At 39.6% G+C, this 17,069-nt stretch overlaps 1 long non-coding RNA gene across 1 annotated transcript in view; it reads right to left on the reverse strand.

The window, feature by feature from the left end:
* Positions 1-348: 348 nt before the first annotated feature.
* Positions 349-17,069, reverse strand: part of LOC141415022 (uncharacterized) — a 51,378-nt gene continuing 34,657 nt past the window's right edge. Inside the window, exons 4-5 of the long non-coding RNA XR_012440042.1 lie at positions 6,659-6,751; positions 349-557 (exon numbers count right to left, since the gene is read on the reverse strand). This is a non-coding gene — a long non-coding RNA (uncharacterized lncRNA). The remainder of the gene's footprint in view (positions 558-6,658; positions 6,752-17,069) is intronic.

A 17,069-nucleotide genomic window follows, 5' to 3' on the forward strand; every position in this document is an offset into this window, starting at 1 on the left:
CAGCTGTTCAGGAGTTCTCATGTCCTCTGGCCTTACTGAGTAACCCTTACCTGTAACATTTGTATTAAGTAACACGCCAGCTTTGCTGCTAAAACATAGAGAAACCAAAACACTACGACTCAAACAAAATAAATGTTTGTTCCACCCTCATGGTAACATTCCAGAGGTGACAGAGGGCCTTAGGTGGCTCAGCTTTACAAGAGCACCCAGGGACTCAGGCTCCTGCTTTATTGTTCTGCCACCTCCTATAGTCCCTGAACCAGCAGAATCAGCACCATCCAAGGACTTGTTAAAAACAAAATTCTTGGATCCTTCTGCAGACCTACTGAATCAGAAACTATGCGGTGAGATCCAGCAATGTGCTTTAATAAGCCTCCTGAACAATGTTCTCTTTTTTCCACATTTTTATTAGTGCATATTAATTGTACAATATGGGGGGGGTTCACTGTGATATTTCCATACATTTATATAGTATACTGTGGTGATACTCACCTACTCTGTTACACTCTTTTCTCTTCTGTGTACTCAAATTAGGCTTACACACCCTTCCATGTTAACTATGTAAAAGAGAAAAAAAGCAAGTCATTTCCCTTCAAGAAAGTGAAATGGAAACTGTGAACATGCCACATTCTATTCACCCTCCATAGGCAAGACACACAATCCAAAGGACCCATCAGGCTTCAAGGCAAACGAAGTCTCTAGCAGTGCAATCATGTGAAATCTGCTGACACTGGAGGAGTTCTACTAAAAGCATAAATAGATCATCGGAGACAATTAGATGTCTCTACCACAACACATAAATGGAAAGGGCTGCAGCCTCCTACTCCTCACGCCACAGGAACCTCAGCATCCCCACCACTTCTCAGAAAGGTTGTGTTTGTTTTTTTTTTTTTACTTGACACCTCTAAGCTTTCACCAAAAGCCTTTTTTATGAGAGTAGTGTCATGGAACAGTGACTGTGGAGAGATATTACAGTCCAACAGATTATCTTGAATCAAATACTCAGCACCCTTACTCTAAAGGCCCCTGGACCATTCCCACCAGACTTGCTCACTGGTGAATTTTCTGATGCCTCTCTTTCTCTGAGCTCCTCACCCAAACTTTCCTAAACAAAGGCAACTCTTTCCCTGGAAAGAACTCTACTACCAGGTTTAAAACAATGCATTTTTTTCTCATAAAAATGTCATGGTACCACCCTGCATTTAAGTCAATCAAATTTTAAAAATCATAGGAGAAGGGATGGGGCAATAAGAAGCATGCTTCACATGTTTATTTTTTATTCTTAAAAATGAGCTTCTTGGCATTAAATCTTAACCCTAACATAGCATTGACTTTTTGAGGCATTATTCCTAGACAAGAATCTCCTTCTGTGTTGTCATCTAGTTAGAAATTGCAGACAGTGGAAGGGATTTAGTAACTGGAATCTTTAAATAAAAGAGGTATGTAGCTAAAGGGTTGAAATATTAAAAGGAAGTATGAAATCAAAAGAAAATAATTTCTTCCTTACTGTTTCTTCCCAAAGGTTACTTTGAGAAGTAGGGGGTTTTTTTAATGCTTTTGCATGCTCAGGAAAACAATTTTAAAGGAAGATCATGCTCCAATGGTGAATACATCTAAGGATGCATTGAATACATCCCTGGGTGAGACACTGTACTTGCATTTTTCATGCAAGACTGTAATCCTCCAAACAACCTTATCTATTCTTAGCCCCAATTTTACAAGTGAGGAAGAGGCTTATGCAACCCACCTGAGGTCAGCAATGGAAGTGGAAATCAGCCCACACAGTTGGAATCCAAGACCCAGGCTCTTTAGCACCATGCTTAACTAGACCTTCTCTACTCAGTGAACCACAGTTTTCCAAAGCGAAAGTCATCAAGTCACTCACTCCTGGGGCCCCAAGAGATGTTCTCTCTCACAAATGCAAAAAGCATTTCTAAGTTGTGCCCTGCCCATGAGATAAAAATGTATGTTTATATGCATGAAAACAATGCTAGGAATCTCTCTACATAGCTATCTTTATCTCACACTAGCAAAAATGCTACATCTTTCTTATTATCTCTTATGTTTTCTCTTCAACAAAATTGGAGAAGAGGGCAGAACAGGTTCTGCCTGGAAGAGGGGTTGTGGGGGGGAAGGCTAGGAAGGCGAGATGGCCCGAACAATGTATACACATATGAATAAATTTACAAACAATTTTTTAAAAAGAAAAAGAGAGAGAAGGCTGGTCATGGTGGTTCACTACTGTAATCCCAGTTATTCAAGAGGTAAGAGATCAAGAGGATAGCACTTTTGAGGGCAGCCAGGGCAAAAACACAAGACCCTATCTGAAAAAATTGCAAATGCAAAAAGGGTTAGGGGTATGGCTCAAATGGCAGACAGCCTAGAAAGTGTGAGACTCTAAGTTCAAACCCCAGTACTGCCCAAAAACAAAAAAGAAAAGTGGATGACTGAACATTTCAGGGGAAGGTTACAGTTTCAACTGCTAGCCACCATGCAAGAACCTGCTGATATCCTATATAATAAATGTGTATTTCATTTAAAAAATGTGTGTTTAAAAGAAAAATGCAAACTAGAACCTGTGGAAAGAGAGTCAAGAAGAAACAACGAGACGAGATGGAGGTGACCCTTCCCTTCCCTTTCCCTGTGTCATCTGTCCCAAGAAAGCACTGGCATGAAAATCTCCAGGTTAACAGATGGGCATGGGAGGCACTGTAACAGGGTCCCTCCAGCTAGCAGTGAAGCTGGCGGAGGATCTACCAGGGTAATTCATCAGGGGAGAAGAAGATGCTCACAAGGAGTGGTGTGATTCCAGAGTACTGGAAGGAGGATTTGGATTGAAAGGTATCAAAGAAAAGTTTAGCAGACATGGAGCCATTCATCAAGATGATTGCAATAGAGGAATTGAACTCAACTGCTGAAACAAAAGGCAGGAGAGGGATTAAGGACTGAATTGAGCTAGTGCACAAGTGCTAAAGGACTGTAGCAGGGAGGCCACCTGAGTTTGAGAACTGATGCTTCTCAACATTAGGTTCCTGTCTTCCCACTTAGACCCAGATTGGGGTGCCATCTTTCAAAGGGAAGGCTTCCAGTCCTTGAGAAAGATATTCCTGACCAATAAAACTAGTAAGAGGCTGGGAGAAATGTTCATGGATTGGCAGAATCAACATTGTGAAAATGGCCATACTATCAAAAGTTATCTACAAGTTCAATGCAATTCCTATCAAAATCCCAATGACATTCTTCACAGAGATAGAAAAATCAATCATAAAACTCAAATGGAAACAAAAAAGACCTCAAACAGCCAAAACCATTTTGAGCAAAAAGTCCAATGCTAAAGGTATCACAATTCTGGACTTCAAACTATACTATAGATCCATAACAATAAAAACAGCATGGTGTTGGCACCAAAATAGACATTAAAACCAATGGATTAGAATAGAAGACCCAGACATAAACCCACATAGCTACAGCCAACTCATTTTCAACAAAGGATCCCAAAGCACATGATGGAGAAAAGATAGCCTCTTCAACAAATGCTTCTGGGAAAACTGTATTTCCACATGTAGAAGACTGAAACTAGATCCTGTCTCTCACCCTGTACTGATATCAACTCAAAGTGGACCAAAAACTTAATATAAGGCCTGAAACTTCAGAACAACTACAGGAAATAGTAGGAACTACACTGGAACATATAGGCATAGGCAACAACTTCCTAAATAGAACTCAAAAGGCTCAGCATCTAAGAGAAAGAATGAATAAATGGGACTGCATCAAACTTAAAATTTATGAGCAGCAAAAGAAACAGTCACAAGACTTAAGAGACTGCCCACAGAAAGGGAGAAAAACTTTTCCAGCTATTTATCCAATGAGGGACTAATATCCAGAATCTACAGGGAGCTCAAAAAACTCAGCCCCCAAAGAATCAACACCCCAATGAAGAAATGGGCACATTAATTGAATAGGGAATTTTCAAAAAAGAGGTACAAGTGCCCAATAAACACATGAAGAAGTGTTCAACTTCCCTGGCTATAAAAAGATGCAAATCAAAACTACAGTAAAATTTCATTTCAGCACAGTTAGAATGCCCATCTTCAAGGGCAATAACAACAAATGCTGACAAGAATGCGGTGAAACAAGAACCCTTATACACTGTTGGTAGGAATGCAAATTAGTACTATTATGGAAAGCAATATGGAGATTATTATGGCCCTATGTGCCAGTGATACAGCTTCTGGGCATCTACCTGTAGAAACTTAAGTCAGGATACAACAGAGAGACTTGCACACCGATGTTTCTGTCAGCACTATTCACAATAGCCAAGTGATAGAAATGACCTAGATGCCCTACAACTGATGAATGGATTAAGAAAATGTGATTTATATTTGCAATGGAGTTTTCTTCCATAAGGAAGACTGACACCATGTGGTTTGAAGGTAAATAGATGCAATTGGAGGACATCTTGTTAAGTGAAGTAAGCCATGATCAGAAAGACATAGACCACATGTTTTCTCTCATATGTGGAAGACAGATACAAAAGCTAAACATATACACAAAAACAAACATGATCATATGCAAACATACGTAAAATAAGTTTGTAATAGTAGAACTACTCTAAAGAACTTGGGGAAAGAAGGGAAAGGAAAAGAGAATGATTGAGCATCAACAATATCATAATACATAACATCTGTGAAGGTAGAGGATATAACAATAGGTATTGAAAGCTGTTCAATAATGGGATGGATGGGAGGAAAAGAGCAAGAGAGAGTAACAGAAGGGATTGAATGACCAAAGTAAGGTACATTCACAACAGGGATACATTGAGAAAACTCCTTTGAACACTAGCTTAGAAATTAATAACAAAAGACTATTTAAAAAAGGTATAGTGGGAGAAGGTACATGTGAGAGGACAGGAGGGTGAATGAAGGAGATTAAGGTGAGGGAATATGGATGATAGAACATATGTTCTATTTCACATATGAGATAGAACAATAAAACCTCTCTCAATTGCTTTAAGTGGGGTGGGGAGGGGGTCAACGGGGAGAGATGTTGGGGGAAATCTTACCAATGTATAATATAAGCTTATTTGGAATTGTCACAATGACTCCTCCCTACAACAAATATATCCTAATAAAAAAAATTTAATGAGGCTGGGGAAGATTTACATCTCAAAGGGCAGAGAAGGAATTTGCAATTGAAAGTGATCTTAAGTAAATGCTCTAAAAAAAAAAAAAAAGGCAGGGGGATTACAAGAGCCTAGAATATGGAATAAAGCTACCTAAAGTTTTCTCAAACCTAGGAGACTCTTCAGGCCATCTTGGTCGGCAGGTCCTTCCATGTGACAGGTGTCCTCTGGAGGCTTTGCAACTGGCCCTGAAGCCCAGGTCTGCCCGCAGTGCTCTCTTTGTGCCCACTGCAAGCAGCTCAGAACTGATTTTTTCCTTTCATTGTGAAATTAGCCCCTGTTTTTGGAAAGTGATTTCTTTCCTTTTCTTCCCCCTCTGGCATCCAAACTATTAGTATTTTGAAAATCATTTCATTTAAAGAGATAGAATTGAATAGTGAATCTTTCATAATCGGTTCTCAGCACTGCACCAATTTAGCTGATTTTGCATTTTTAAAAAGCTGCCTGGCTTCCTGCAGAGGCAAGATAGAAGCCATCTAAACACAACTATTGCTAGAAGGCGTTCTGCTTCGTCTGGGCAGCTTTTACCTGAATGGCTTAGGTACAGTTCTACTCAGAGGCAACTCTCCAATGGGAGACCATTGGCAAGGAAGAGGATGAAATGCTATCAACAGCAATTCATGCAGAAAGGAGAAGAAATTCTATTTAAATAGAATTACCAGGAGCACAGTCCACAGCCTTGGCTGTAGACAGTACCTGTCTCTACCTCTGAAAAAGAAAAATGAGTCACTCTTTTAAACCTCTTCAAGAAAGATTTTTGTCAAAGCTGATCTAATTCCCTTCTGCTGGGATACAAATGAGTTCTGTTGTAGTCCCACTATGTCATCAAATTTCCTTTTCATTAGAAAACTGTGTTTGCATCATAGCAAGAGACATGTTTCAAACAGGAAGCCTGAAGCTGCCTCCCCACCTCTACCGTCTGGGAATGAAAGAAAATCTGTCACAGGTCACTGTCCTTCATTCCACAGCAAGCTAATTCTAGCATTACAGTAGTGAGGCTGCTTTGCAGAAGGGCTGAAAGAGTCCACTATGAGACCTTTTTCTTCATCCTTTTGACTTAGGTGGAAAAGTATATCTCTGGAGGCACCGTCCAGGCATCCTAAAAATGTGGATCCAGGGAGTTCTGGAGAGGGTTCTCTTAAGAGAGTTCAGGACCCTGCCCCAGGAATCCCTTTAGACTACGTGGAGTTAATTTAGGCAGAATAGGGACCATGGAGAGAGGCAATTCCCATTTTGCAACCACACCTGAGCAAGGAATAGATAACTCCACAGGCTGTGATCTCTGATTCAGGTTATAGAGCATCTTTCTTTTCTTGGAGAAAGCTGTGTGGTGGCCATAAGTGAAATTCCCATTTCCAGGGAAAAGCAAAAAAGAGCTGTCACTCATTTGGCAGCTCACAGAGAGAGAGAGACAGGGGAGCGTCTGCCTCATCTAAGGCAGTTTAGTCTATCAGAAGGGAGGGCAATTCCACGAACCTGCAGAGCTGCTGACCGGCCCTTGGGACCTGCACTGCCCGCCAGCTAGTCTCTTCCTAAACCAGCTTCATATTTCAGAAGGCATCTTCTTGACTGAAACAGATAGGCTGGTATTAGAGGGGATTCTTTTTTTTTTTTTTCCTTTTATTATTCATATGTGCATACAAGGCTTGGTTCATTTCTCCCCCCTGCCCCCACCCCCTCCCTTACCACCCACTCCAGCCCCCTCCCTCTCCCCCCCACCCCCTCAATACCCAGCAGGAACTATTCTGCCTAGAGGGGATTCTTAATGTTTTTAAGATTGTGGTGTTTTTTCCATACATTCAAGTAATGTCCACAAGTAATGCTACTTTTCAAATCAAAGACCCTTGTGAGCAAAAACAATATAATAGATCTTATTTATTTTTAAATTCACATTTTTAAGTACTTAAATGAAAGTGTTTTCTAAAGTGACCAAAGGAAATATCAGGATTGTTATGCAAACTGGAAGTGGGCCCTTTCAAATGTCAGAAGGTTCACAGAGGGGCTCAAGTGATAGAGCACCTGCCTAACAAGCATGAGGCACTGAGTTCAAACCCCAGTACCACCAAAAAAAAAAAAAAAAAGTTAGGAATACTTTCTCATCCATGTCACCCCAAGCACAGATTAGCAACAAAAAGTTCAGTATGTTTTCTCACTACCACTTTACAGATTCACAATTCAAACCACTGCAATAACAGCCAATAGAAAACCGCAACATGGAAGAAACTGATATCCCAGAAACCTGGGAACGAGGAGCGGGGTTTGAGCTCACGTTCAATTTGGCCCTGATCTTTGGGGAAAATATAACTAAAGGAAAGCATTGTAAGTTTTGTGGCTTACAGATCTTTGCACTAAAATAGCTCTAATGGGATCCTAATTCATCTTTCCAATCTTATAGATAAAGAAACTCAAGCATAGAGAATTTATGAATTGGCCCAAATGTACAGACCCAAACTGAATCTGAACTTGAACCCTAGTCAATTCAGTTTTTTCAGAATTCCATTTTACACTTGGTATTTCCCTCCAGCTCTCAAATACAGGTCTTCCCTGAACTTGGACAAACCCAAGACACATAGTGGCAAAGGCAGACATTGGCATCAGTAGGATTCCCACTTGTTGACTGTTGCGTTTGTAAGCTCGAGATTGATATGATCGTGTGTGTGTACATGTAGTCACAGCTTTCAAAGGTTCCTGGTAGATGCTAGGTGGAGAGGACTGTGCTCTTCCATTAATGAGTTTTGTCCATTTGACAAAACAAAGTAAAGGGGACACTTATGCTCACAGGTGGGCCAGACTTCTAAGTGTCAGGTGCTAAGCTAGGAGTAGTTGCAGGTTTTTACTTGAGTTAGAAGTGAGTTGAGGCTCCATAGAGGTAAATTGTCTGGCCAAGGCTGACAACTATTGTTGCAAAGTCAAAATTTAAAACCCAAGTCTGTGGGACTCCATAACACAACTTCTCCCAATCATTTACAAAATGGAGAGGTAACATGGATGTTTATTAAGAAAAGATAAATGTGTACATGTTTATATGTGTATGTTCATGTCTGCAAGGAAAGGACCATAAGGCAATCCCCAAGGTCTTAAAGCTTGGTTTTCTGCGGAGCAGGGGAGCATAGCAAAGAGAGAAAAAAGGAGGAAGCAAAGGAAGACAGACAAAACCTGAATCCCTTACAATTACAATGCATTTATGTATCAATTGTGCAATTAAAAGAAAATAATAGAGAGTGAACTAGATAATTCCAGAAGTCCTTTCTGGCTATAGCATTGTGTATTCCTCCTTACTGGGCAGCGGGTTCCAACTACATTTGATAGATTCATTTTACCTAAAAATGCAATGTGATTTCATTAACATTGTAGGACAATTCCGCCATCTAGTGGTCAAACACACAAAGTCTTTGTTTTTTTGTTTTTGTTTTTGTTTTTAGGTATTTTGAGACAGGATCTTGTTAGGTAGCCCAAAATGGAACTTGTGGGAATTACAGGCATGAACCAACACTCCTGACTTCTAAGCTCTTTTAACAAAAATTTTATCCATTCATATGTTCAACATTCACCCTTAGGGAAAACAAAATAGTTTAATTTTTATTTAGTAATAATAAGTAATTAAGTTAATTTAATAAAAGCAATTTCATCTACTGTTAAGTTTCTTTGTTGTCATCCCAAGATAATGCTGTGTTCTATGTTATTCCCATGTTGACATCTTTCACTCTTGGTCCACAAATTCACCCAGTGTCATAGCCCAAAAAATACTGGACACCTATGGGATATACCTCCTCATTTGACAGAGGAGGAAGTCTGGCTCTGGGTTGAAGACACTGTTCTTCCTCAACAATGCCATTTTTACTTTCCAGCATCACCTCAAGTCAGTTGCTGCTGAATACAGGGAGCAATGTCTGTATTCAGAGCCCAAAGGCTTTGAAGCTGCCACCCAAAGTTGGACTAAGAAGCGAGTCAAACCAAGCAATGTTGGAGGTCATGTCTCTGAGAAGCATCCTTGGATTCCTTGAAAATGAAGTGCCATTGAACTCCCCACATGATTGATGTGGTATAAATTGAATTTGCTCCTTCTTAAGAATTGTATGGAATAGTGATGGTCCAGGGAGGAGTGATGTATTGCATTATCTAAATTTGAGTTCTGTGATGTGCTTTTCAAAAGATGCATGGAAGAAGGACTTTTAAACACTGCTGATGAAACTGCAGATTGTTATAGCCTTTTCTAAGAGCAATCTGGCAAACATCTGTTACAATTTTAAATCTTTCATAAGGGTATATCCACAAGGACATTTCTTGTAGTATTGCTCCTGGCGAACAAATAAAAAAACTAGAACCAAAGAAAATACCCAAAGATAGGGAAATGGTTGAAAATATTAGGGTCCCTGGTATTTTATCCCACTACTGAAAGTGGATTTGAATTAAAGTAATGGATTTACAGAGATTTTATAGGTATGTTTATTTTGTGTGATGTTTGTATACTATAGTATGAGTGTGAAAGATAGGAATGAATAGCTAGTTAACAAGGAAGTGATAGCATTAAACATATACACCAACTTTCAAATAAATTATCTGGGCAGATAAAGAATAATTTTGAGAGAATATCAAGCAAATTTCAAAGACACTGAAAATTGTCCTGCCTAGGACACCCATGATACTGTACTGTTGACTCCTCTGCAATGTACATTGGGCCTCTACTGGTGGGAGAGGGATGTGGAGGAATACTTTTATTTATTTTACACAGAAGCACATACTCATACAAACATACACAAAAAATATCTGTGACCATAGCTAGGAGGGAAAATTACTAAGGCTCAGTTCATCCATCTATGAAATTGAAGTAATATTATCAATCCCAAAGAGTCATTTTAAGGATCAAATGAGATCATGTGTTAAAACAACGTGCTACAGAAACAGGGTAATACAGTGTCTAGCACAGTGCCTGGCATACAGTAAGTGTTCAATAAATGTGAATGCTGTTTTTGCTGCTGATTGTTAAGACTAATGAAAGGCAGCTGTAGGCCCTGTAAGGTCTTGAGCACTCCATATCTAGTATTTCAGACAGAGGCCAGATGATCAGCTGTCACCCAAGTTAGATAAGCAAGTGGGAGATTGAAGCACATAGTCTCTGTGAGTTTGTCTTCTGATGATTTAACACATTGTGTTGTCAGAAATGCCTTGAGTTCTTCTAATCCTGCTCCAGCTTAACAGCAGCTGATGAAAACAGTGAACCAACACATCAAAATAAAGCAAGAATACATATGAGACCTAAGACAGTGTGGAGAAAGAGAGGGAGCCATGTAGCTATGACTCTCTCTTTTACTTACAAATTCTGACATTTACATAATGAATGTTTCTTAAACTACATATCTCTTGGCATTCTTGCTCCCTTTGTTTTTCTTTGTTTAAAGAAGAACCTTCTCTTTTTCTTACCCATTGAGAAAAGCAGGTTGGGCATCACATTTAATGCTTGTCTTGACCTATACAAGGGATATGTGATTTCTACTTATACTCCCATTAAAACTAACCAATGTTGAATTCATTGTAGAGTAGGATTTTTAACCTCTTGCACAATGAATGTCCACGTCAGTCTGGTAAAACCAACAAATCCAAAACTAGAATATATTGTGTTGTTATTGGGAAATCAACCATATCAAAATACACAGGTAAGAACCTTGAGAAGGATTTCAGTAATCATCAGAGAAGTGTAAATCAAAACCACAATGAGGTATCTCACCCCAGTTAGAATGGTTATCATCAAAAAGACAAGAAACAACAAATACTGGTCCTCACCAGAAAGGAAAATTCATACACTATTAGTGGGAACATAAACTAATACAGCCATTAGGGAAAGAATATGGAGACTCCTTAGGAAACTAAAAATAGAACTACCATTGGATCCAGCAATTTCACTACTGGGTATCTACCCAAAAGAGGTTAAATCATTATACCAAAAAAAATTTGTACTCCCATGTTTATTGCAACCACATTTATAATAGCCAAGATGTTGAATCAACCCAAATTCCCTTTGAATGAATAAAGAAAATGTGGTATATTTACACAATGGAATACTATTCATCCACAGAAAGCAAAGAAATCATGTTCTTTACAGCAACATGGATGGAAATAGAAATCATATGTTCAGTGAAACAAGCCAGACAAGGAAGACAAATACCACATATCCTCATTCATTTATGGAAACAAATAGGTAAACCCTAAAGAAAGGAAAGGTAGAAGGGCAGAAGGGACAGAAAGAGTTTCAATAAGAAGCACCAAAAATACAAGTTGAAGAGATCATTCCTGCTTCTTCTTTAGCACAGTAGGGTAACTTTTAGGCAAAACAAACTATAATATATTTCAAAATGACTAAAAGAGTATGTGACTAGAAGAGTATGAAGTTCACAACACAGAAGAGTGATTAATGGCTAAAGAGATAGAAATAGAAATGCTTAGTATCCTAATTTGATTAATATACATTTTATATATTGAATTGCCATATTGTATCCCATAAAGATGTACAAATTAATGAAATGTAATAAAAAAATGATGTATTCAAAAAGAACTATCAGAAGGAACTCAATAGATGTTGACCTACTGGATTGCCCTTGGTCCACTGCACCCCATTTTTGCAAGCATGTCGTTATCAGCTTCATTTTCCTCTCTTCCAGGAAAGACAACTTCCTTGAGTTAGCCACCTCCACACTTATTTCTTATTCTCTATTTCCAGAAAGAATTGTTCATCTAAGACAACACAGATGTTCTACCCCTGTTTACCTCCTAATCCAAAAGCCTCCCTGGGCCCCAGATAGAACATGAATTACTATGGTCATCGTGGCACTATACCCAGAGAAATGACCTTGAAATAAACCAGCACAGACTTTTGAATCTCTGTTCTGGCCCAGGGTAAGTCAGTACACGCTTCTTCCTCTGAGACAGAGAAGCAAAGAAAACTGTGCTATGGGAATAGTGTGAGTAAAAGGTCCAACACAGAGCCTGGCAGGTGGCTAGTGCCCCACAGATGCTGGTTTCCTTCCTCCTTGCAAGTAGTTCAAAGAAGCCGTGTGCCTTCCCATTTGCTCTTTGAACTCCAGTCCTCACTTATCTTCACCCTACTCTTTTCTGCAGGTTGACCACCAATGTGTCCCCTTGCTTGCCCTTAGGCTTCAGTTACATCTGGACATTGAGAGGCACCAAATAGATATTGGAAGGCTGAAGGAAAGTAAAACCAGGTTTGGTTGTATATAGCTCACCCCCACAAGGTCAGCTGAGCTGGGTGCACACCTCTAACAAAGCCACAGCCTTTGTCAGGCAACCCTCTCCACAAAGCTCCACCCTCTGGGCTCCATGGCCCCTCCCCCACCTTGTTCCTCAAGCCTAGGGGCAATAGTGGCTCCTGAGCTCCTGCCTGTGGAGGAATTCCTTACTAGTTTCCCTGCTTACACCCTTAAATATAGCCTTTTCTACTAAGTCTCTTTAATTATCCCATTTAGGATGGCATCTGTTTTCTGCTGGAACTTAACTGCCTTAGACAGTTGCCCAATGAGGAAGACACCTAGAATAGTCCATGCAGAGCTGGACATGGTGGCTAATGCCTGCAATCCCAGGTACTTGGGAGGTAGAGATTGGGAGAATCACTGTTCAAGGTCAGCCAGGGCAAGAAGTTAGTGAGATGACATTTCCACACACCTGTGATTCCAGTTTCATGCGAGGGAGGCCTTAGATAGTATATCATGGCCCAAGTCTGGCGCCAGGAAAAAAGTGAAACCCATCTGAAAAAAAACCTAAAGGAAAAAGAGATGGAGGTGTGGCTTAAGTGGTAGAGCACTTGCCTAGAAAGAGTGAGGCCCTGAGCTCAAACTGAGTGCCACCAAAAAAAAAATGAGAAATGGGGCATAGCTCAAATCAGGCACAGCACACACACATACACACAAGTATATACTCACAAACATGCATGCACACACAAGTATGCACAAATACATACAAATATGTGCATACACACATGAACATGCACAGACACTCAAACTTGGTATTTATTGTGTTGAATACATCTAGAATAAATATATATATATATATATATACATATATATATATATATATATATATTGTCCTAGTAAAATGACAATTAAAAAAGAGAAACAAACAAACAATGGAAGGATAAGGCAACTTTTTCTTCATGGTTACTTATAGCAGAAGGGGAAGATCATATTTATAAATCATATATCTGATAAAGGGTTAATATCCAAAATGTATAAGAAATTCCTACAACTCAATAGTAAAGAAACAAATAATTTAATTTTAAAATGGACATAGGTCTTGAATAGACATTTCTCCAAAGAAGACATCCAAATGGCTAATAGATATATGAACAGTTGCTTAACATCACTAATCATCAGGGAAATACAAATCAAAATAACAATGAGGTATCACCTCACACCTGTAAGGATGGCTGTTCTTTGAAAGAAGGTGACAAATGTTAGAAAAGATGTGGAGAAATTGGAACCTGTTGGTGGGAATGCACAATGGTATAGCTGTTATGAAAAACAGTATAGAGGCTCCTTAAAAAATCTAAAAATATAACTACCATACAACCCAGACATTCCACTTCTGGGAATAAGTCCAAAAGTATTGAAATCAGTATCTCAAAGAGATATCTGCATTCTCATATTCAGTGCAGCAGTGACTCCAATATCAGAATAATTTGACATCTTATCCCGAATGATTTATATCTCAAAACAGAATAAGGAGTCCAGAGCTTGACCCATACCTACACCCAGCTGACTTCAATAAATTGATTCTAGCAAGTCAATTTAATTGTTGGGTTTTTTTTTTTACAAAGTGATGAAACAAATAGATATACTGATAAGAAAAAATAAAACCTCAGTCCAAACAAAAGTTAATTCAAACTGGACCAAAGATCCAAAAGCAAATCGCAGAATCATAATACTTCTAGAGGAAAACATAGGGCAATATTTTTATGATTTTAAGGCTAACAAAAATCTTCTTAACAATACAAAAATCATGTATCATAAGAGAAAGAAACTGATGAATTAAAATTATTTAAAATTTTTATTCTAAAATTTTAATTGATAAATTTTTCTGTTCACCAGATTATACCACTAACAAAAAAAGTCATTGGCTGGAAGAAACTATTTGCAGCATACAGCTATGAATATATTTATACATATATATATAGTATATGTAAATAACTTCTACAAATCAACAACAAGAAGATGAAAGACTAAATTAAAAGTGTGCAAAATGCATGCAGACTCTTCTAAACACACACACTACACACAGAGTGGCCAATAAACACATTCAATATCACTAGACTTTAGGGAAATAAAAATTGAAACTGTCATGAAATACTATTTTATTCACACTAGAATGACAAAAACTAAAAAAGACTGTCTAAATGTTGGTAAGAATGTAGACCCACCTCAATTCCCAACCATTGCTAGTCAGTGTATAAAATGGCACAACTACACTGGGTGAGCCATGAGTTGACAGTTGTTAAGCTTGAGTGATAGGTCTATGCAGACTCGTTACTGTGCCCTCCCTACTTTATGCATGGATAAACTTTCTACATAAAACTTAAAAATAAAAAAGAATGGGCCTCTGTAACCAAGAAAATGGCCCTGATTCTAAGAAAAAAGATGGTTTTTAACCCAAACCCAACAATAAATATCAGTTTCCTTAAAATGTAAACCCTCAATTCAAAGCCTCACTCTCAAATGATTAAATTTGGAATCTCTGGAGACAGAGCCCAAGCACAGTATTCTTTTAGAATTTCCCAGGGAATGCAGTGTTCAAGCCATGATCCAAAACCACAGATGAAGATAATCTAAACTCTTGGGTTTTATTTCATGCCTGATTTGGATGTTACAACAGTTAGGAGGAACCTAGTAAGACAGAATTTGCCAGGTGCTAGTGGCTCACACCTGTAATCCTAGCTATTTGAGAGGCTGAGATTGGGAGGATCACCATTTCAGGCCAGCCCCAGCAAATAGTTCGCAAGACTCCATTTCCAAAAATAACCAGAGCAAAATGGACTGGAGGTATGGCTCAAGCAGTAGAATGTCTGCTTTGCAAGTGTGAAATCTTGAGTTCAAACTCCAGTCCCACCAAAAAAAAAAAAAGAGAGAGAGAGAAAAAAGCAGAATTCATCCCACATGGGACTAGCCATAGAAATGTGGGCAGCATTAAAGAATGAAGAAGCAGCCAATGGCATTTCTGGAGTTAAAGGGATTAGTGGTAGAAATCATATTGCCAGAACCTAATGAGGAGGAGTTATAGAAGGCCAAAGTCATGGGTGTAACAAGGTACCAGAGTAGGAGGAACAGTGTCAAGTGCCACACCTCCCTCTCCTCCTTCCTTCCAGGAACAAAATTCCAAGATGGGGTACAGAGAAGGACAGAAACTGGAAGAGTATACAGAAGTGGGAGGTGGAGAGTCTGGCAGGCTAATGAAGAAGGGCCAGCACAGGTGCCAGCCACTCCACCATTTCCTGCAGCCTGTCTATCTAGCCTGTCCACCAAACACCTAACTTCTCCACCCCCTCCTTGCCCACAGCCAACTGCAAGAACAACTGGGTCACTTGCTTCACTTGCTTGGACCCATCAATGAGGACCAGACCAGAGGCCAGTCTCAGTCCTGGCCTTCCAGGTCTGCAGAAACTACAAATCAGTCACAAAGAGTTTAAGCCACTACTCTTTAAACTGCAAGATCACACATTATCTCACCAACAAAGAATTCACCTTTCATTTCCCCATCCTGTACACAAAAAAAAACCAATAATAATAATAAAAAAAACAGTCTTTTAGTACTGTTTTCAATGACTATGTCTAAAGATGCAGTATAAAATCTCATATTTGATCTGGAAAGATCTAGGGACATAATATAGCCCACCAATTCCCCCTTATTTTAAAAATAAGGGAACTAAGACCAGAGAGGTAAAGTGACTCACATACAGTCACCCATCTGATTAGGAGAAGAGTCCAATCATCTGACTTACAACAAGATGTAAGTCCCTGCACCTCACAGCCTCTCCAGCTGTCACCTTCTTAGGCCAAATTTGACCATGAGACCCCCAGGATAGTAAGAAAATGTGAACACCTCACACATGTATCTTACCTTTTATCTCTAAGTGTGATTTCTCAGATCTATGTCATGGCAATTACTTGGTTTATTTCAGAGGGCAGAGCTTTTTTAGGCTGGGAAAGGAAATAAATGCCAACAAGATTCCTGCTGGCTCCCCTGAGAGGCGCCTGATCCAGAAGGCAGGTGCTGAGTGGGCCGCCCAAGACAGTGCCAAGTTGTCCCAGGCAGGCATGCATGAGAAGGAAGCAGGCTTCATTAGCTTCCTGATAAAGTCTAGTCAGCCCCCAATCCACTGTTTCTGGCATTACTCAGCCTGCAGGCCTGGGTGCTGGCATCCTGGAAGCTGATCAGGTTGCTGCAGAGATCAGCAAAGTCCACTGTTGACTTCTGCTCTCCCTCTACTCTCTGCCTCATCCTTACCCTTACACAGTCCCTACTGGGACCTCTGTGGCAGAGAGAAGCCATTCCCAAAAATTGGGCATTTATCTCCATGGGGATGAGATACAGGTGGTGGGAGACACAGAGGTGTCAGATCCTATGACCAGGGGATTTTCTCCCCAGCAGAAACAGAAGGCAAGCAGTAATGGGGCAGTGGCTGAGGGCAGCTCATCTGAAATAGGATGAATCTGGATATTTCAGTGCAGATGGATGAGAGGACAGACTAGAGATGTTGCAGGGTTCCTTGAAGTTTAGAGAGCCATAGCCTAGGGATGGCCAGCAGAGGATAGCTCCCTGAAGCACGTATCACGGAATCTCTACCACAGCCCTGATATTCTCTTCATAGCACATAGCAATTTGCAAT

Source organism: Castor canadensis, chromosome 12 (genome assembly GCF_047511655.1).
Source record: "Castor canadensis chromosome 12, mCasCan1.hap1v2, whole genome shotgun sequence".
NCBI classification, from domain to species: domain Eukaryota; kingdom Metazoa; phylum Chordata; class Mammalia; order Rodentia; family Castoridae; genus Castor; species Castor canadensis.